We start from the raw sequence: 21,930 nt of genomic DNA on the forward strand, positions 1-21,930 counted from the left end.
GAAATAGAACTGAGTTTTATATAGATCTTTCAGAGTCAGGGTAGCCCTAAGCTCTTTATAGAGCAGTAATTTTGGCTGTGTCTAAATAAGACCCATCCTTACAGCTGAAAGATAAAAAAAATTCAGATAATGAACCATTTAATTTTTTCTGTATAATGTCACATAAATGGTTTGATTTGGGGCTTCCAAAACTGCATGGCTATTTTGGCTTTATGGATGCATCTTTTGCAAGTCTCAATGCCCTGTAAAAGTGGGAAGGCTGTCAGAAATATCTTTAAGTAGGTCGGGTGTGGTGGCTCACGCTTGTAATCCCAGCACTTTGAGAGGCCAAGGTGGGAGGATCACTGGAGTCCAGGAGTTTGAGACCAGCCCGGGCAACATTGCGAGACCTCACCTCTAAAAATAAAAACAAAATTTACCATGTGTGGTGGTGCACACCAAAAGTCCCAACTACTCAGGAGACTGAGGTGGGAGCATCACTGGAGCCAAGGACTTCAAAGCTGCAGTGACCTATCCAGCCTTGGTGACAGAGCAAGTTCTTATCTCAAAAACCAAAAAAACAGAAAAGAATGTCCTAGGTAGCCTACCGGGTAGGGGATGGGAATGCTTTTCCTGGCAACTAGTCATGGAATTAGCATGGCACTAGTGAGTTCAAGATGCTGCTCAGGAATACAAGGAAAGCTCTGTCTCAAAAGGAGCAACTCTCGCCTGGCTGTGGTGGACTAGCTACAGTGAGAAGTAATTGGAGTAGTCAGTATTGCTGGTGATTTCCTGGCTTGCCCTCAGACAGGACCCATCAGAGCCCCTCAGTTGCCTGGCAGGTAAATACATGTATGTGACACTTCCTACTTTATGTTCAGGAGTAAGTTTAGCACACGTGTCTACAAAGAGTAGCCTTTTATATCCTGAACTATGCATTTTGCTATATTAATAGCAATGCCTCACATTGGTATAGATTTTCTGAGTTTATCAAACACATTTATATTTCCTTGGATTATCCATACAATAACATCTCAGCCATTAGCTGCAAGTCTTCTCAGTTCCACTTATATGTACCTCAATCTTCATCTTCTCCCTTCTATTCTTCTAGTTGAAATCTTTATTCTTGCTTGGACAACTTCAATCGCCACTGAGCTGGTTGTCCTACTTATTATACTGCCTGATGCTATGACAACCTCTTCTCCATAAAACAGCTTGAGAAAGCTTTAAAAATTATATCTCATGACGTATTTCTGCTTCCTTAAATCCTTTGTTGCTTTCTAAAGAGCTTGGGGGAAAATCTGACCTCCTTACTGTGGCATGAAGGCCCTGCCTGATCTGGTTCCTTCTGACTTGTCCAGCCCATCCTTCTCTTTGTCTCACCCATGGCCACATAGGCCTTTTCTAAGTTCCTTGAGCATAATCCAAAACTGTCTTCCGTGAGGATCCTTGCACCTGCTGATGTGTCTGCCTGAAAACCTCTTTGTATGGCTGAATCCTTCTCATCCTTCAGGCTTTAGCTCAAATATCTCAGTCTTCAAGAATCCTTCCTCTACAAATGGGACTTCATGAAGAATATGGGACTCAGATAAGAATGCACAACTACGAAAGCGTGGAGCTAGACAGAACCTAGTTCTTCCAACTCCTCATCCATGGTGCCTGCCATGATGTATGCCAACCTGTGATTTAGATGCATTTCTTCTGTCATGAACTAGGGAGATGATAAATTATAGGGACAATGTCTTTTATGTTTGTTTGCTTGCATTATTTTGCAGACTGGAAAGTGGGGAGAGTATTGCAGATGTTAAATAATTTCTGAGTGATTGAGACTGATTCTGGCAGGAAAGATTCTGACTATTTGAGAACCCACACAGATGTGTGCTTACCATCTTCCACAGAGACATGCACACATGGGTCCCTTTTTAAAATCTATAGAGAGACAGCTCTCCTTGCTCTGTATCTATCTGAAAGGACCCTGGAGATTTGCATTTAAAAAATACCAGAAAACATCTCATTATGAGTTCTTTAAAATAAAATGGAAGTATATTTTAGGCCCAGTTTCTGCCCCTGTAAGTCATATTTTCTCTAAACTATCAGAATAAACAGGTCATTTTTCCTCTGGACTACTTTGTTTAATCCAACCACTGTCATGCAAATACAATTTTGGCGTCTATTTGTGACTCATTCTCACCTTTTTAACCTAGAGGCTCGCCCCAATGTCAGCTTGTCTCCTATGAGTTATTCATCCAGGTTTTGAGCATATTGAACACATATGGCATGTGTCACCTTGGACAGGCAAAACCAAGGAAGGATAAGAAACAAAGAAACAAACATTACTTTTCTTAACCATTAATAAGTGATATGCATTTGCATTTCAGATTTTCATGGTCTTATATTTTTGAATAATTGAATCACACAATAGAAAAAAATGTGAAAGGTTGTTTCGCCCCATAGTCTTACAGATACATTAAGTCTCCTTGGCTGTGTCTCTGCCAAGCCTCATTCAGCCTCTCTTTTAAGATGTCCAGCAATGGGAACTGAGTCTCTCCTGGGACTGCACCATCTTTGCAGAGCACTAACTGTTACAAATTTAAGTCAAGCCTACATTTGGGGGTATTAGTTTGATCAGCGAATAGCATATGTTTTCATTTAGGCCGTCAATTGAACACGAAAAAGCCAAGAACAGTGCACTGTGGTCAACTTCTAGAGAACTGTAGAGCCATTAAACAAGACACGCTGCATCCTAAAAATCTGGCCACAATGCTCAATGAGGAGACCATGGAAGCCTTTGGCAATGTCTTACAGAGGTCAAGATATGCTCTGTATTCCATGAACATCCCTGGGTTACCTTCTTTAGTCTAGATAGCTTTGGTGACCTCATGTTGCCCTCTAGTATCCTGATAGTAGGCAACGTTATTATAGGCAAGTAAGCTCAACTCCAGGTAAAGATTTGACAAAGATTTATATATCAATAGATTAAAACTCCTTCTCCCATTGCGTAATTTAAAAAATCTCCTTAAAGCTCACTCACCTCTCACTTCCATGATAATACATACCATGGTAAACAGTGGAAGAGCCTGATAATTTGATTTTATTGCCAATTGAGAGCTGTTCATCTCTGCGCTTACCACATGATAATGATATCTTCCTTTTTCCCTTGGAATCTTGGTATTTGTGGATGCACAGTACCTCTCCAATAGCACTAGAAAAACCACCAGTTGAATCTAAAGCTCTCAATGTCTTCCCACTAAGGATACTATGTCTATGTGTCTTCTCAAAATCTAGTATTCACAATCAAAACAAATGCTACAGTTATGTAAATTCTATATCTTCAGTTTGGAAAAAGCTAAAGGATCCCAACTGTACACATGTTATAAAAGAAGGAATGTGGATTCTCACTGCATGGCTTCAGACCTAGGTAGGGAAGTAGAGGATTATAGAGTTCTGAAAAGAACACAGGCCAGGGAAACAAAGAGAAGAAAAATATGGACCAAGAAAGATTGGTGATGACCTTAAGCTGGGTAAATATAGCTTACCTCAATCCTGTTGGACTATCCCTCATTTTAACATACTATAATGATGTGTACATTTGTTTGTAACTGCATCAAAAAGGAAATGAGATTAGCCTGGCATGACCTACTCGTTCTAACTGAACTCATGCTGGCTGCTAATGATTGCTTTCTTTTTAAATGCTCCCAAGCCATCTGTTTAATAATCTATTCTAGAATTTTGCCTGAGAAGAATCTCAACGCCAGTGAAGTGAAAAGATCCCCAGGCAAAGACCAGGAGACCCGGGTTCTAGCTGTGCTCTGTCATTAACCAGCTGCTAGGCAAACACCTTAGTCTAGCTCATCCTGTTTCACCTCAAAAATGAGTGGGTCAGAAGAGATGATCTTCATCGCTTCTTACAGGTGTGAATCTACGATTCCTTCATTTCATTCATCTGTAGTTTTTGGAGTCTACTGTTTCCCCTGATTAGAAAATCAGGACCTTAAACATTTATAGTCTTTGAATGTTTCTGCTCTGTGTCTTCTAGATCCTCCTCTGCCACTAACTTGTTAATTAACTCTGGAGCAGGTGGTTTAAATTCCATGGGTCTCGGTTACTTCACTTTAAAAATGAAGGAGTTTAAATCAGATGATATCTAAATTTCTGAATATGAGTCTCTAATGTCTAGTTATATGGAATATTGTTTCTGTGATCACATTCTGTACATTATTGGAATAACCAAGTGTTATGTGTTTGATTCTTGAGCATGGAAACAGACTTATTAGTCCAAGTTGGGCAGAAAGCTTAGACATTATTAATTTATTGAATAATATTTAGAGTGGCCAGTTACTTTCCTCCTTGACTTAAATTTAAATGATCTTCTTACATTTTTTCTTCTTTTTATTTTATTTTTTGTAGAGATGAGGTCTCACTATGTTGTCCAGGCTGGTCTCTAATTCCCAGCCTCCCATAATCCTGGGATTACAGGCATGAGCCACTGAACCCCACCTGAATTTTATTTCTGATTCACGCTGAATTTGTAAAGTCTTCTCCCTCTTTTCCCATTGAACAGTGAAGTCTGCTGGTTGACTCATTTGCATTGAGGAAGGGCATTATGCTCATCTCACAGAATGCCACCAAAGTTCCAAGGTTGCAAAAAGAGGAATCTCTCAAACTGCTTCTGTTTCTTATTTCACAGGTGATGAATGCTTTGGGTTGTGGAGCTATTTTATTCTGGCCTGATGGTGTTGTGTGACTCAGAATGGATGATTCCCACAGGAAGGTCTGATTTTTATCCTTTGACTAAAATCTAAAAATAGAGCCTTCAACTCATCCTGGACTCTCAGCTGTCATATGCCGAAAAAATCTGGACACTTGGCATGAATGCTTGTAGCTTTAAAAGAATCACCACGTTCTGTACTTTAAAATAAAGAACAAACACATATAAGTGTATGAACCTGGAATGTTGTTGCATTTGCTATTGTCTTTATGCTGGGGGAATTATGCAGCTGAAGGCAGTTTGCCTTTCAAATTCATTTGAGTACAATTTCAAACGTACAAACTCAAACACCTTGAGTTTCAAGGTGACCGTAATCAGGTTGGCCAGGGAAAGAGATATTCTGTCTAACGACGTAGTCTTGTTAAGTCTGCCTTCCTAATAATAATAAAGGCTGATGGAACTTTACGGTTTACCTAGTCTCATTTTGTGTGGACGAATCATCCGTTATCATTCTCACTTCAGGAATAACCCAGTTGGGGTTTAGTGAGTGCTTTGCTTAAAGTATGGAGTAGATGAGCTAGAACTGGAATCCAGGATTTATATTATACTTCATTTCTTTCCACTGCCAGTACGTTCCCGGACCAAACTGAGGGTGGGGCTGCTTATTCTCATGACCCAACAACAAGATGCAGATGAGCTGGGAAAGAAGGGAGTTTATTCCATAACCATGTGCAAGGAGAACGCCTGGAAAATATCACCAGACCAAGTCAAAATTACGAAGTTTTCCAGAGCTTATATACCTTCTAAGCTATATGTCTATGTGTAAGTGTGCATTCATCTAATGACATAAGTGATTAATTTCTTCTAATCTATAACTAATATCTGAGTTCTGAAGACCTTCCTCTGGAGCCTCAGTACATTTACTTAATCTAAAGGGGTCCAGGTGCTGGGGTGATTACCCTTATCTTGTCTCCTGCTAAATCACAGAGATCTGGGGAGTTTCTTCAGACCCCCATAAGCTTGTTTGTGGAGGTCTGAGGAGTTTCTTTAGACCCCCAATAAAACTTGTTTAATTCTAAACGAGTCCTGTTAAGAATTCCCTCATTATCTTTTCATACTTCAAGGCCCTGGAAAGGCCTAGGCAAAACTCCTGGTGGGTTTTTATTACATTCTAGCCTTTGTATGAGGGCACTGGCTCTATCTGTTTTTAATATTTAACTTAACCAGTCAGTCAGTGCTGAAACAGCTATTATGGAGGCCTGGGTTAGTGAGACCTGGCCTGCCACAAGTACACAATGCACCAGTCCCCTCAACACAAACACGGACAAACCCCACAAAATATTAGGCAAAGTCAGTGCTACCTTCTCCATGAGCCCTGCCCAGGTGTTCAAGTGCACATAGACCCATGGATGGTCCCTGTCTCTGAGTAGCTCTTGTAGCTAATGTTTGTGCCACATAATTGAGGCCCTCTTCCTTAGCTCTTTGTAGCGTTCTCATATGTCCTAGCCAGACTATTTATTTTATAAAAACCTTTCTCTTCTTGGTGCTGTGGCTCACACCTATAATCCCAGCACTCTGGGAAGCCAAGGTGGGTGGGTCATAAAGTCAAGAGACCGAGACCATCCTGGCCAACATGGTGAAACCCTGTCTCTACTAAAAATACAAAAATTAGCTGGGCATGATGGTGTACACCTGTAGTCCAAGCTGCTCAGGTGCCTGAGACAGGAGAATAGCTTGAACCTGGGAGGCAGAAGTTGCAGTGAGCCAGGATCGTGCCACTGCACTCCAGCCTGGTGACAGAGACTCCGTCTCAAAAAAAAAAAAAAAAAAAAAAAAAAGACATCCTTTCTCCACACTGTGCATAGAGCTGGGTCCATAGTAGATTCACTAGTTTAGTTCAGGAAAATAAGCTTTCAGGATAGAGAGGAGGAATAGCCCCATTCCTGGAGTTAAATGGGACACCTCTAGCACTTAGCCTACTTCAGAGGCCTCTTCTGGTCATGTGGATAAATCACCGTGTGCAACTTCAATTAGTCACACATAGACTCAACATACTTCAGCAGTAGAAAGAGAAAAAAAGTTACGATACCTAAATTAAGTCCTTTGAGACCGTGGTTGATAAAATTCTTAAATATTATACTGGAAAATATTTCCCAGCATCTCTCAACTAATTCATTACATGATTGCATGATTAGGAAGTAAAATCAAATTGCAGTAGCAACCAGTTTGATGATTTTGACTGAATCAGTTGGTGAATTCAGTCATGCAATCCATAATAATGGTTAATTAAATTTTAAAATATTCAAATTGGATTTATATGCTCCTGTGGCCAGTGTTTAAGTCTCCCTTTGTTCAGTTCCAGCTTCCGCTCTGGGAAGTTTCTAGCAACAGGCACAGAGCTGTAACAGAGCATGCTGCAGACATCTCATTAGGTCTTAGATGAACCTGCTGAGCCAAATAGGAACACAGGTTATTACACTTCTTTTAAGAACTAGAGCCAGGTGTGGTGGCTCACGCCTATAATCCCAACACTTTGGGAGGCCGAAGCAGGTGGATCACTTGAGGTTAGGAGTTGGAGACCAGCCTGACCAACATGGCGAAACCCTTTCTCTACTAAAAATACAAACATTAGCTGGGAGTGGTGTTGGGCGCCTGTAATCTCAGCTACTCCGGAGACTGAGGCAGGAGAATCACCTGGACCCAGGAGGCGGAGCTTGTAGTGAGTGGAGATCATGCCACTGCACCCCAGCCTGGGCGATAGCATGAGACTATCTCAAAAAAAAAAAAAGTGGACTGGGTAGGGGGAGCATAGAGAATTTGCAGTTTTGTGCATAGAAGCAGATTAATTGTGAGAGCCATTATGCCCACAATGTGCCACTGGTTAGTCCTAATATTCCCTTGTCGGAGGTCCTGAGCATGACGTTGAAAATCATCTTGGTGGACGCCGGCCATTTCTCCAAACCTGTACCTTCATTTTACCTACTTTGAATCTATGCCAGTTATCAGTGCCTCATCTCCAAATCCACTCTTCTTTGTCTTGCTTTGTGGTTCTGGAGATAGACCCTGGAATATGTCTCCTCGGCCAGTGCAATTAGTCCTTGACAGACATAAGAGTGTGGGAGAGATGTTAAAAGAGGACAGGACTTGTCTTTCCCTTGCTGGTACTTTATTTTTCTTGTTCTTTCGGCATAGCCACGGCTGCCAGCAGGTGGCTTCCTTGTTTAGGAATTTCACTGATCAGAAGTAAGAGACAGCTGAATCCTAGTGGGGCCATTCATACAAGTCCCTATTTAGGGAACAAAGCAGGCAGCTTTCCTGCCAGTGGGGCTAGGGATACTGCAAATCAAGGGGGTAAGCCCCAATAGCACCCACCATGGGCAGTTTCCTGCCAGCCCGTCCTGGCCTGTGGCATCTCAGCAAACTTCTCCATCCGGTGGGCCATGGATCCATTGTCTCCAACAAGGTAAGTCTCAGCCATGGAGTGGAGCCTTTTCCAAGTTTGTTACTTCCTTGGGCACTCTTTCAGTGACTTAATGGAGTGGTTGTACTCTACAGCTGCTATCTCTGTTTTTGTTTTTCTTTTTTTTTGTCTTTAGATGGAGTCTCATTCACTCTATTGCCAAGGCTGGAGTACAGTGGTGTGATCTCAGCTCACTGCAACCTCCACCTCCCCAGTTCAAGCGATTCTCCTGCTTCAGTCTCCTGAGTAGCTGGGATTACAGGCATGCACCACCATGCCCAGCTAATGTTTGTATTTTTAGTAGAGACGGGGTTTCACTATGTTGGCCAGGCTGGTCTCGAACCCCTGACCTCAGGTGATCCGCCCACCTCGGTCTCCCAAAGCACTGGGATTACAGGCGTGAGCCACCGTGCCCGGCATATTTCTGTATATTAAGAGTTATCTTTACCTCTCTTAGAAGGTAATCCCTCGTTAGTAGTTAATAACTTTGATGTTAAATTGTCGCAGTAAAAATTACTCGTGTGGTGTCTGTTCTGTGGCAGGACCCCGGCTCTTGTAGATGCTGCTTCATAAGTAGATCATCCTTGCCCTTTGGTACGGGCTGGGTTCGACTATTGATTCTGTCTTCTGTTTGGACCTTGTTTTAATTTGTCTTTGGACTTTGCTCCTTGGCACTGATAGAGTTACGCTATGCCTTAAAATTCCCCCAGGTGCCATGAATTGGTTTAAGCAGGTTTCATAGCTAACTGTAAGATTATCGTCTTGGTAGCAGCATCAACCTTCCCCATCTCTATCCCTCACCCCTACTTGTCCAGGAAGAGTGATGAGTCAAGTTCAAAAAGTGCAAATAAGATGGTCTGTCTACAAAGCTGCACGAACTGCAGAAGTATAAAGTACTTGTTGACTCATCACTGCTGTTTGAGGGATACAATTGAAATGGTTCTTGGGAGCATCCTGTTGCTGCTTTGGTGAATAGAGGCTGTGTAGCTAAAAGACCCTCAGAACATGTGTGTGAGATTACAGAATGGTAATTACCATTGTTATCAGCATTTATTGAAGGCTTACTGTGAAGCGAGTGAAACTCAGAGATCAAGCAATATGCTCAAATGCATCCAATCAGTAAGAGGTGGAGACACCATTTTTTCTTAGGTTTGTTTCCAGAGCACCCCTGCCTTTTTTTTTTTTTTTTAAGACAGGTCTTCTATTACCCAGCCTGGAGTGTGCCACAGCCTCCCAAAGTGTTGGGATTACAGGCATGCCCACCATGCCTGGCATAGAGCCCTAGATTTTAAGATCTTCACTTGAATCTCTTCCCTGCCTGACAGACAACAGTGCTACTCCCCTAGGAACAGATCTTAGCTGAAGGAGAGGTTTGCTTTAGGAGCCACCATTAGAACTGAGTTGAGTCCCACCTGTTCTTTTTAAATAAGTGAGAATCCATAGCATAATAAACCTTAGACCACAAGCTATGAGCGTCTGCCTCATCATTATCAACTAGCCATTGAATCTGGTTGAGAGCTGTTTCAAAGCCTTGGCCAGAATCTGGCCAAAAACCTTTGGTCTGAACATTTTCCTTGCTCCTTTGAGCATTTGCTTTGATTGATTTCTTAAAGGTCATTGAATTTCAGGTGCTGGGTATCTTTAGAGCCACATAGCAAAATTTAGTTTTATACTTAGCTTTCACGAGTTACACATTAAGACAACATAGAAAAGGATCAAGGTAATAGAAAATATATAAAAACTATGGGTGTTAGGAATAAATAATTCAAATAAGGGTCTCTCCAGGGAAGAATAAGTGCAAATTGTCGTATGCAACAGATATGCTTCTATACTTTCAGGTTTTATATTTAAGTCTTTAATCCATCTTAAGTTGACTTTTTGTATATGGTATGAGGAAGGGGTCCAGTTTCAAGCTTCTGCATATGGTTAGCCAGTTATCCCATTAATTGAATGGGGAGTCTTTTCCACATTGCTTGCTTTTGTTGATTTTGTTGAATATCAGATGATTGCAGGTGTGCAGCTTTATTTCTGGGCTTAGAGAATCAAGTTATTAATCGCATTTTTCAAGAATATATATATTTTAAAATACGTATTAGGAGAGTGGCCCATTTTCAAGAATCATGGCCTGAATTCTTCTGCAAAGTGAATAATACCTGAATTGTATTAAGGAAATCTAGACTTTCATGTATCAAGTTTGCCTAAAGTGTGATCCGCTATAGCATTACATTTGTCCTATCTGGATCCTAAGGCCAAGCTCCTCCCTCCAACCTCTCTATCAGACACCCCTATGACTTGATAATCCAGATGATCTAGAATTTTTTTGACTTATGATTTGGCTGGCATTCAAATAAAATGTCAAACTGCTATTTCAGATGGGAGAAAGTTGCATTTTTTTTTTTTTTCCAAGCTGTCTTTCGTATACAGGTTAATTCCTGCAGGGACTGGAAACTAAGAGTTGGGGTTAAAAGCAAAGGAGAGAAATGAAATATACCAAGAAATCACAGGATAAGCATTTAATTATGACCCACTTATTTTTAACAGCATGACTCCTCTGGACAACATTAACAGCTTTCAAGTTTAATTTTACCTGTCACCATTCTCTCAGTAACTTCAAATTATCCCAGTAACTATTTTGCTTTTTCCTTGCTTTTTTGTTTGTTTGTTTCTGGAATAAATAGTGAAAGGCCCTGTGGGCAAGTCCATGTACTGACCTGTGCAAAGTGAAGCTTGTAATAGCAAATAAACTCTGGAAAAATGAGATTCATTTCTTTTACCTGTTCATGACTTCAAGTTAGCTTGCATTTCTACTTCAAAAATATTTGATATATATCAGGTGTGAACATTGTTACTCCTTTTGTTCTTGTATCAGGTGAATAAGGTGGGATTTGAAATCAGCATGGCAGGGTCCGGTGGAATAAGGGAGCTGCAGTTTTTTGAGGGTGAGTCGTGTGCTACACTCCTTATCTCCATTAGCCCATTGGATCTCACATTGGCTCCATAATGTAAGGGAGATTTATGAGCAAAGAAATCTGCATGTGTTTTTTCTTGTACTAACTGGTTTGTTACTCACTTAGCTATAGAATTTGAATCTAAATAGAGTTAAGGTTATGGTTAGGATTCAGTTTAAGGCCAGGGACCAGGGTCAGAACAAACTATTTTCTAATGAGAAAATGGAATTGCAGAGAGATTAAGGAATGTTTCCTGTGTCACCCAGCATATTTGTCTTCTATGCCTGCTGTAACAGATTATCACACACTGAATGGCTTCAAACAATACAAACATATTACCCTGCAGTTCCCTAGTCCAACATGGGTCTCACTAGCCTGGAACCAAAGTGTTGGCAGGGCTGTGCTCCTCTCTGGGGCTCTAGCATGGAATTGTTTTCTTGCCTTCTCCGGCTTCTAGAGGAACCCTGCATTCCTTAGCTCCTGGTCCTCTTCAAAGCCAGCAACGGCAGGTGGAGTCCTTACTTTGAGTCACTTCAACCCCCTCTTTAGCCTTCCTCTACACTTTTAAGTGCATTTGGGATTATATTGGCTCTACCTGGATAATCTAGGATACTCTCTCACTATATTACAGTCAGCTGATTGGAAACTAATTTTCCTTTGCCCTGGAATCTAACTTATTCACAGACTTGGAGGATGAGTACATGGACATCTTTGGGGAAGGGGCTCATTACTCTGTCTACTCCACCCAACTGCTTTCTGAAGGGGTAAGGAACATAGGGGTTTAAGCACTCACTTTTTCAGATAAAGAAATGAAAGCTCAGAGAGCTAAGAAAACTGACGGGGCGGGTGATTTGCAGACTGAGATTTCTGCAAATCTCAGAGGGGAGCACCGATGCTTAGAGAGGTCAGGACACTGTCTTTACACCATTCAGTTGTGGGTTCGGGGGTTTGGAGGTTGGGATTGGGTGTGTTATTGCTACTCTCTGGAAGAGTGAGAAGAGGAACAGAGATGGAAGTTGGCTAAAGGCTGAGGACAATTGACTTCACATCTGTGGGCTTGTGGTTCCTCCTCTGGGAAATAGAGAGATACATTTCCCAGTCTCAAGGGTTATTGCGAATTTAAGTGTTTAATGCATGTGAGGTGCTTAGTACAGTGCCTGACACACTAGTCAGTACCTATAAATGTTTGTCAGTTTTATTATGATGAGGTTAATGAAGAGGTAATATGAGATGCAACATGTCAATTTTGCAGTTCTGTGATTTTTATCTTGGGTCTAGACTCTCATGTCAAACCTTGTATGCTCCCCATTGTACTCAGCAGATTTCTAGAAGCTATTAAGCAGATGGGGAAGAGTTCAGGCACAGTCGCTTATGCCTATAACTCCAGCACATAGGGAGGCCGAGAGGGGTGGATTGCTTGAGCCAAGGAGTTGGAGACCAGTCTGGGCAACATGGCAAAACCCCATCTCTATACATAATACAAAAATTACCCAGACATGCTGGTACATGCCTGTAGTCCCAACTACTTGGGAGGCTGAGGAGGGAGAATCCCTTGAGCTGGGGAGGTCAAGGCTGCAGTGAGCCGTGACTGTACGACTGCACTCCAGCCTGGGTGACAGAGAGATACCCTGTCTCAAGAAGGTGGGGAGGAAAAAGGATCCCTAGGGGGGTTAAATCTGACCTTGACTAAACCACTGACATCTCTGTTATGTATAAAACTCTTGGCCCAAAGGTTTATGATGCATTTTTTGTACTTTATTAATAAAAATGGCTATAATCTCAGGGGAACTAGGACAAAATGGCTAAATACCCAACCTAATTCATAAGAGAAAAGAGAAATTCTTTTAAGAAGTATTATTTTATGTACAAATCATGGTTGACCTACAAGGAATTGAAACATTCTTGGGAATCGTGTGTGTGTGTGTGTGTGTGTGTATGTACATGCTAAGATACTGAAATATGGCAAGTCATACAAGAATTCGCTTCTGTGGACACAATTCACTTATGCCAAGATACAAGGAGAAATTACTAACATTTAGAGAAAAGCCAGGCAAAGGAGCAGCAGTGAGGAGACAGCAATGTCTCTCCAGAAAAATAATATATGTAAGGAAAAATTAGCAAAGGACTGAATGTGTCAGAAAGAGTCATCTCCAGATAAAGGTTACAGGGATTGTGTCAGAGAAAGGGAAGGAGGACAGAGGCCGTGAGACAACACAGCACTGGGAAGAGCTGGAAATCAAGGGAGCAGACGGGGTCTCCGGAGGATTCTCAAGCACTTTGACTCAAGAATTATTTCCTATTCAGTGATACACAAACAGGCATTGCTAATTCCTAGCTCTAAATAGTGAATCAAAAACTCAGAGTTCTTTATAATTTTTATTTCTGTAACATACTTTCAATATTTAGATCATGGAGTTTTGTTTTTTCCAAAGAATATTATTTCTTTTTTGTCCTTTGAAAATTACCATCCTCCCAGCAAGTCTGATACAGCTATCTGCATAAAATGGGGGGTCTGGATAAGGACTGTGCAGCTGGGATCTAAAGAGAAAAAGCTAACGCTGAATTTCTGTCATCCCAAATAAGATTGTGCAACAACAAAATAAAGTAAGTTGCGGCCGGGCGCAGTGGCTCACACCTGTAATCCCAGCACTTTGGGTGGCTGAGGTGGGCAGATTACTTGAGGCCAGAAGTTTGAGACCAGCTTGGCCAATATGGCAAAACCTAGTCTCTACTAAAAATACAAAAATTAGCCAGGTGCGGTCATGTGCACCTGTAATACCAGCTCCTTGGGAGGCTGAGGCATGAGACTTACCTGAACCCGGGAGGCAGACATTGTAGTGAGCCAAGATTGTACCACTACACTAGAGCCTGGGTGATAGAATGAGAGTCTATCTTAAAAAAAAAAACTTTGTATCTTTTATATAAAAGATAAAAGTTGCATGCATGGCTTTATACAAAGGCAGAGGAGTTTCTAAATTGCTTTAGGCCTTGCGGACTTGGATCAGAGTTTTTTTGGAGGTGGAGAAGATATTCTTCTCATGTAGAAGAGGGGAAACTGCCCTTTCTAGCCTGGTGGAATTGTGGGAAAGACAAAGGAAAGAGATGGAGAACAAGGAGGTCAGTTACAGGGGCTTTCATCCCGCTATCCATTCCAGCTTCTGTGCTTGACCATCTGGTGTGGAGGAGTGGCTTTAGAAAACCCAGAGAGGCATGAGAGAGACCAAGCATATTTAGGTTCATGGCGTAATTCTCCTGGCACGGGGAGCAGAGGAGGCTGCCAGCCATTGGGAGAAACTCTACATAGAGACAGTTCCAACAAGCCCAGGGTGATGGCATGAAGGTGCGAGCAAACCACAGATGGTTGATCCCTATGGCCTATATTTGCTATGCAAGAGAACCAGATGACTCTACATGCCCTGGCTATGAGATGTGGAGGTGCTAAGAGCAACCCTGGACTGCAGAGCTCTGGGGTCAGGACCAAAAGGCTACAGAGCTAGGAATTTCCAAATAGGGGGCAAGTTCCTGGGAGTGCAAGCTCCAGGGATGGCAGCAACACAGATTCCAAGGGAGGAGATGGAGATTGCTCAGCAGCAGGCACCAGACCAGCGAGCAAACCAATCCCATCATTTGGAGCAGTGAACCCAAAGTCCCAGGGTACACCAAGTAGACCCAAGGATTCTTTCTTTCCACCACTATGAGAACCCAAAGCTCCTCCTACACCCTGAGGCAGAAGTGCAGGAGGGAAAGACAAGGGTAGAATATGACATTTATGTAAATCTCATCATACCAAAGGTGATCCCAAAGAGAGTGAAAGGAGTGAATGTTTATAAACGGAAGGAAACTGCTTAAATTAGAAGAAACAAAAAAAGGCCCAATACAGTGGCTCACCCCTGTAATCCTCACACTTTGGATGGCCAAGGCAGAATGATTGCTTGAGGCCTCACCATGTTTCCCAGAATGGTCTCAAATTCCTGGGCTCATCTCCACAAAAAAAGTTTTAAAATGAGGCAAGAAGATTGCTTAAACCCAGGAGGCTGAGGCTGCAATGAGCTAGGATTGCACCACTGTACTCTTGCCTGGGTGACAGAGGGAGACCCTGCCTCAAAACAAAAACTAATAACTGGCATATCAAAGTTTTCCCTCTCCCAGAGGGATAGAAGTCTGGAAAGAAGATCAGGATGATGTCAGATAATCGGAAACTAGATTTTTTTCTGTGCATCTAAGTATAGGGTAACTCTGCTTCAGTTTGTAAAGGTAATTCTTAATTATAACTTGGCCTTCAAGCCCATTAAACAAACCAAACGTTCTAAATGAAAAATGTAAAGTTATTAGGGATTGGAACTGGTTTTTAAAAATCTTATAAAGGACATTTTCTAGACAACTGCTTTAATTATTCCTTTGGAACTGTTAACAGTGGAGGGTGTCCAGGTTCTTGGCATCTTGAACAAAGAATTGGACAAAATGCACCAAGCAAGGAAGGAATGAAGGGATTTATTGAAAATGGAAGTACACTCTCCACAGTGTGGAAGTGGGCTGAGCATAGGGGCGGAAAGGCCCCATTCCAAAATTTTGGGGAGTTTAAACACCCGCTAGAGGATCCTATTGGTTACTTGGGGTACGCCCTATATAAATGAGGAGGATGAAGTAAAGTTAAAGTCATGGACAGGACATTTCCTGTCATAGCTGAAGTGCGAATTAGACTTGGGTTCCCTGCCTCCAGACCCTATTTTCCTGGCTTAGAACCACTGGCTGTGGAATTTGACTTAGGAAAATACTAAAGCACCTTGCATCCATCTTTTTATGAACTACATCTCTGCTGGATTTGTTTCATGCTTGCTGGGTTGCAAGCTCCTCAAGGGAAGTGAATACCTTTTCTTTGAGTGAGCACGACACTTTTTATAGTGATCATAATGTAAATTTTGTGGTTAGAATCCCATTTTCTTCACCAGGGAGACAACGAGTGTACGTCTTAAAGCACAGCAAAGTGTGCTGGGTATCTGATTATATGTACACTTATTGTGCCAGTGCATCATGACTTTCACGAATTTGTTGAGGTTTCTGATTTCCTTTTTGTCTCTATACTTTAGGACCCCAGAGTACCCCGTGTATTGAGGCCACTTGGTGCTGCAGTCAGTGGAATGTACTTTGCTGACCCTATTTCTACTAATCACAGCTATGATTTGTGCAAGCCATAGTTCCAGTTGTTCCTATTAACTGTTTTTTCTTCCTCACTGCCTCTTATTTTTCCTTTCATTGCTTCTTTAATGATACTTCTCAGTTTGTTGCTACTGGAACTAGACTTTATCAACAACATCTGGTCACCTTGGGCCTTTTCTTTTTCACTGGGCCTTCTGTGTTTTTAGTGTTTCCCAGCTGTTTCGACTGCTGGCCATTGTCAAGTCCTAATCCATTTCCAGATCTGGGGCTGTTTCTGAACTCAGACTGTTAGCGCTGCCACATGAGAAAAATGCAGATATTATAATGCTAAAAATAAGATGAAATAAAAACATCTGTCAGATGAAGCTTAAAGGAGAACTTAAAAAAATCAGTGTGAGTTGCTAAATGGTACTAGACACTGAATAAATGGTACTAGACACTGAATAATCTACTTCTATTTAATATCCTAAAAACACGTTAAAAATGCAGTAAGCATCTTTGACCTAGGGGATAAAGCATATAGAAGCATAGAAACCTAGGCTCCAGAATTACTTACTGTCACTTTCCAGTGTACTATCTTCTGTACTGTTTCAAGAGAGGGTGGCCACTAGGGTACATTGGTTAAAGGGAGTCAGAAAATTTAATTCTGTCCCTCAAAGTGTAACAATCTGGGTTTCGTAGTAACGTAAATTTCATCATGAGTGGCAGATTTCTTCAGTTTGTAATTCTGCTCTTTCTGAAGTGACCTTATAAGATAAGAATGTTTTCTGTACCCACAACCCATAATTAGGTTTACACAGAAAGATCTATGGTATCACTGATCCTCAGAGCCTGAAATAGGTGCTACATTCCAAGAGTAGGTGCAAAATTTAAATTGAAGATGGGCCATATTATGCAGCCATAAAACAAAATGAGATCATGTCCTTTGCAGCAACATGGATGGAGGTGGAGGCCATTATCCTAAGTGAACTAACCACAGGAACAGAAAATCAAATACTGCATGTACTCACTTATAAGTGGGAGCTAAATATTGAGAACACATGGACACAAAGAAGGGAACAAGGGACACCAGGCTATTTAAGGGGGGGGGGGGGTAAGGATTGAAATACTGCCTATAGAGTACTGTGCTTATTACCTGGGTGGCAAAGTAATCTATACACCAAACCTCCATGACACTTAATTTACCTATATAAGAAAATAAAATGGGCCGGACGTGGTGGCTCATGCCTATAATCCCAACATTTTAGGAGGCTGAGACAGATGGATTGTTCTGAGCCCAGGAATTTGAAACCAGCCTGAACAACATGGCAAAACCTAATCTCTACAAAAAAAAATACAACTATTAGCCAGACATGGTGGAGGGTGCCTGTAGTTCCAGCTACTTGGGAGGCTGAGGTAGAAGGATCTCTTGAGTCCAGGAGGTTGTGGCTGCAGTGAGCTGTGATCACACCACTGCATTCCAGGCTGGGTGGCAGAGCAAGACCCTGTCTCAAAATAAATATATACATACTATGAAAAAAAAAAAAAAAAACGTTCAGTCATTTATCACCCTCAAGCAGTAGACAGAATGAAATTATGATACAGACCCTGAAAGAAAGATTCCTCATGAAAAGGATGGTTTTCAATTCTATCAAAAGCCATTGATCTCCTCAATAATTATCCCATTTATGGTACAGTCTCCCCCTCACACACCTACATGGTTGACAGACCCAAAGTAAGGGCTAAAATGATGGAGTTTAGGCTATACTTTGGCCAATCAATTGACTAGAATTTCAGTACCAGTCAGCTTTTCCCGGGTTGTGCTGTGGTAACAAACAACTCTATACTCTTACTGGCTCACAAAGTCAAGTCTTGTATTTTGCTCCTGTTACATGTTGGCTGTGGAACTGCTGTGCTTTTGCTGGGCTCTGCTTGGCTGTGCTCCACGTGCCTTTTTTATTCTGAAATCTAGGCCAAAGGAGAAGTCTCAATTTAGAACATGCTGTTCTTGTGGCAGAGAGAGAACAGCTAAGTCAGAACCACATGAAGATTCTGAATGCTCTGCTTGAATGTGGCCAAGCCTGAAACCCATGGGGATGGGAATATTCTCCTCCCCAGGAGGGCCCACAATTCCTGTGCCCCTGGGTAAGAACAGATGCATCTCCCTCTCATAGGGAAAGCTGCATATGAACACGAACAAGAATACAGTCCACAACGGTCCAGCCTCTTGCTTTCTGCCTTCATTAAGCAAAATATACTCACCTCTCCTCCAAAGAAGATGTTGTAAGAGTTTTATTCAGGTATTGAATTAAGCCCAAAGCCCATCTCATGACAGTCATCTTATCAGGTCCAGATAAAGCTTTTCTTGATCTGGGGTTCTCTGAACTCAAAGTCAAATTACTGTTCCTTCTGTTCCCTATGTCCTCAAGAAACGAGTGGGGTAGAAAAAGGATGGTCACAGTTAGTATGACTATCCTGAAGAGGAAAGAATGTCAGGTGGGTTGGGGGAATCATAAAATCTCATTGGGCAGATTTTTTAAATGGATTTAGGGGTACAAGCATGTTACATGGATATATTACATAGTAGTAGTGTTCTGGACTTTCAGTGTGCCCCATCACTCAAATAGTATACATTGTACCCAATAGGTCATATCTCATTCCTCACCCACCCCACCTCACCTTCCCACCATTTGGAGTCTCCAGTGTCTATGATTCCATCTTTATGTCCAGGTGTACCCACTGCTTAGCTCTCACTTATAAGTGAGAACACGTAGCTGTTTACTTTTTGTTTCTGAATCATTTCACTTAGGATAATGACCTCCAGTTCTATCCATGTTGCTGACTCCATTCTTTTATTTTTTATGGCTGAGTGGTAGTCTGTGGTGTACATATATGAACCACATTTTCACTCCAGTCATTCCTTGATGGACACTTAGGTTGATTCTGTGACTTTGCTATTATGAATAGTGCTGCAACAAACATATGAGTGCAGATCCCTTTTTGATAAAATGATTTTCTTTGGGTAGATGCACAGTTGGGGGATTGCTAGATCAAAGGGAAGTTTATTTCTAGTTCTTTGAGAAATCTCCATACAGTTTTCCAGAGAGGTTGTACTAATTTACATTCCTCCTAAGAGCATAAGCATTCCCATTGGGCAGATATTAAGAGCACCTTCCTATCCTGGGAGGAGATGTCTCTCGAATAGAAACTAGTTCATTTCCCAGAATTAGCTCCCCAGTAAAATGTATTTTCTTGTCTTTGTCTCTATTGCCTGGGCAGTACTTCCATTTCCATAATTTTCTTGGCCACATCTGAATATGACTTTGGAGAATATATGACTCCTTGGAGGTGGGGCAGGCTTCCTACTGCCTATCAAAAGCTAGGTGCCAAAAGGCAATTTTACATCTCAAGGCAACTTACTTTCTTCTTGTTAGAACAATCATATATTCTAATTTGCCCAGAAGCTCTAGTTTATGGCTACTGTCTCAGTATAATGAATAATGCTCCTTTATCTCTAAAAATGCTTCGGTTTGGTTGATGAATTATACAATTCTGCTTTTATCCTGCAATTTTTTTGAAAAATTAGCTCTTTATTCATTTTATGTCTATCATCACCATGTGCCAATAAGCATACATGCAATTCTTTTTGAGATAGGCTCTTTTCTTTTTTGTATTCAATATGAGATTTCCTTATTTGCTCAAAAAGTATATATGAGTAAATCTAGAGCAGTGATATATCCAGAAACACATTCATAGAATCACCTACCATGCTAGTTTAAATGTAATCCTAATCACTGACTCAAACTTGCTGAATAATTATCTTAGGACTAGAGTTTAGCAAATTTTTTTAAAGTTATACTTTAAGTTCTAGGGTACATGTGCACAATGTGCAGGTTTGTTACATATGTATAGATGTGCCATGTTGGTGCGCTGCACCCATTAACTCGTCATTTACATTAGGTATATCTCCTAATGCTATCCCCCCTTCTCTGTCCCCACAACAGGCCCCGGTGTGTGATGTTCCCCTTCCTGTGTCCAAGTGATCTCATTGTTCAATTTCCACCTATGAGTGAGAACATGTGGTGCTTGGTTTTCTGTTCTTGTGATAGTTTGCTGAGAATGATGGTTTCCAGCTGCATCCATGTCCGTACAAAGGACATGAACTCATCCTTTTTTATGGCTGCATAGTAGTCCATGGTGTATATGTGCCACATTTTCTTAATCCAGTCTGTCATTGATGGACATTTGGGTTGGTTCCAAGTCTTTGCTATTGTGAATAGTGCTGCAGTAAACATACGTGTGCATGTGTCATTATAGCAGCATGATTTATAATCCTTTAGGTATATACCCAGTAATGGGATGGCTGGGAAAAATAGTATTTCTAGTTCTAGATCCTCGAGGAATCGCCACACTGTTTTCCACAATGGTTGAACTAGTTTATAGTCCCACCAACAGTGTAAAAGTGTTCCTATTTCTCCACATCCTCTCCAGCACCTGTTGTTTCCTGACTTTTTAACGATCACCATTCTAACTGGTGTGAGATGGTATCTCATTGTGGTTTTGATTTGCATTTCTCTGATGGCTAGTGATGATGAGCATTTTTTCATGTGTCTGTTGGCTGCATAAGTGTCTTCTTTTGAGAAGTGTCTGTTCATATCCTTTGCCGATTTTTTGATGGGGTTATTTGTTTTTTTCTTGTAAATTTGTTTGAGTTCTTCGTGGGTTCTGGATATGAGCCCTTTGTCAGATGAGTAGATTGCAAAAATTTTCTCCCATTCTGTAGATTGCCTGTTCACTCTGATGGTAGTTTCTTTTGCTGTGCAGAAGCTCTTTACTTTATTGAGATCCCATTTGTCAATTTTGGCTTTTGGTGCCATTGCTTTTGTTGTTTTAGACATGAAGTCCTTACCCATGCGTATGTCCTGAATGGTATTGCCTGTGCTTTCTTCTAGGGTGTTTATGGTTTTAGGTCTAACATTTAAGTCTCTAATCCATCTTGAATTAATTTTCATATAAGGTGTAAGGAAGGGATCCAGTTTCAGCTTTCTACTTATGGCTAGCCAGTTTTCCCAGCACTATTTATTAAATAGGGAATTCTTTCCCCATTTCTTGTTTTTGTCAGGTTTGTCAAAGATCAGATGGTTGTACATGCGTGGTATTATTTCTGAGGGCTCTGTTCAGTTCCATTGGCCTATATCTCTATTTTGGTACCAGTACCATGCTGTTTTGGTTACTGTAGCCTTGTAATATAGTTTGAAGTCAGGTAGCATGATGCCTCCAGCTTTGTTCTTTTTGCTTAGGATTATCTTGGCAATGTGAGCTCTTTTTTGGTTCCATATGAACTTTAAAGTAGTTTTTTCCAATTCTGTGAAGAAAGTCATTGGTAGTTTCATGGGGATGGCATTGAATCTATAAATTACCTTGGGCAGTGTGGTCATTTTCACGATATTGATTCTTCCTATCCATGAGCATGGAATGTTCTTCCATTTGTTTGTGTCCTTTTTTATTTCATTGAGCAGTGGTTTGTAGTTCTGCTCGAAGAGGTCCTTCACATGTCTTGTAAATTGGATTCCTAGGTATTGTATTCTCTTTGAAGCAATTGTGAATGAGAGTTCACTCATGATTTGGCTCCCTGTTTGTTTGTTATTGGTGTATAAGAATGCTTGTGATTTTTGCACATTGATTTTTGTATCCTGAGA

This window comes from Rhinopithecus roxellana, chromosome 11, assembly GCF_007565055.1.
Source record: "Rhinopithecus roxellana isolate Shanxi Qingling chromosome 11, ASM756505v1, whole genome shotgun sequence".
Taxonomy (NCBI): domain Eukaryota; kingdom Metazoa; phylum Chordata; class Mammalia; order Primates; family Cercopithecidae; genus Rhinopithecus; species Rhinopithecus roxellana.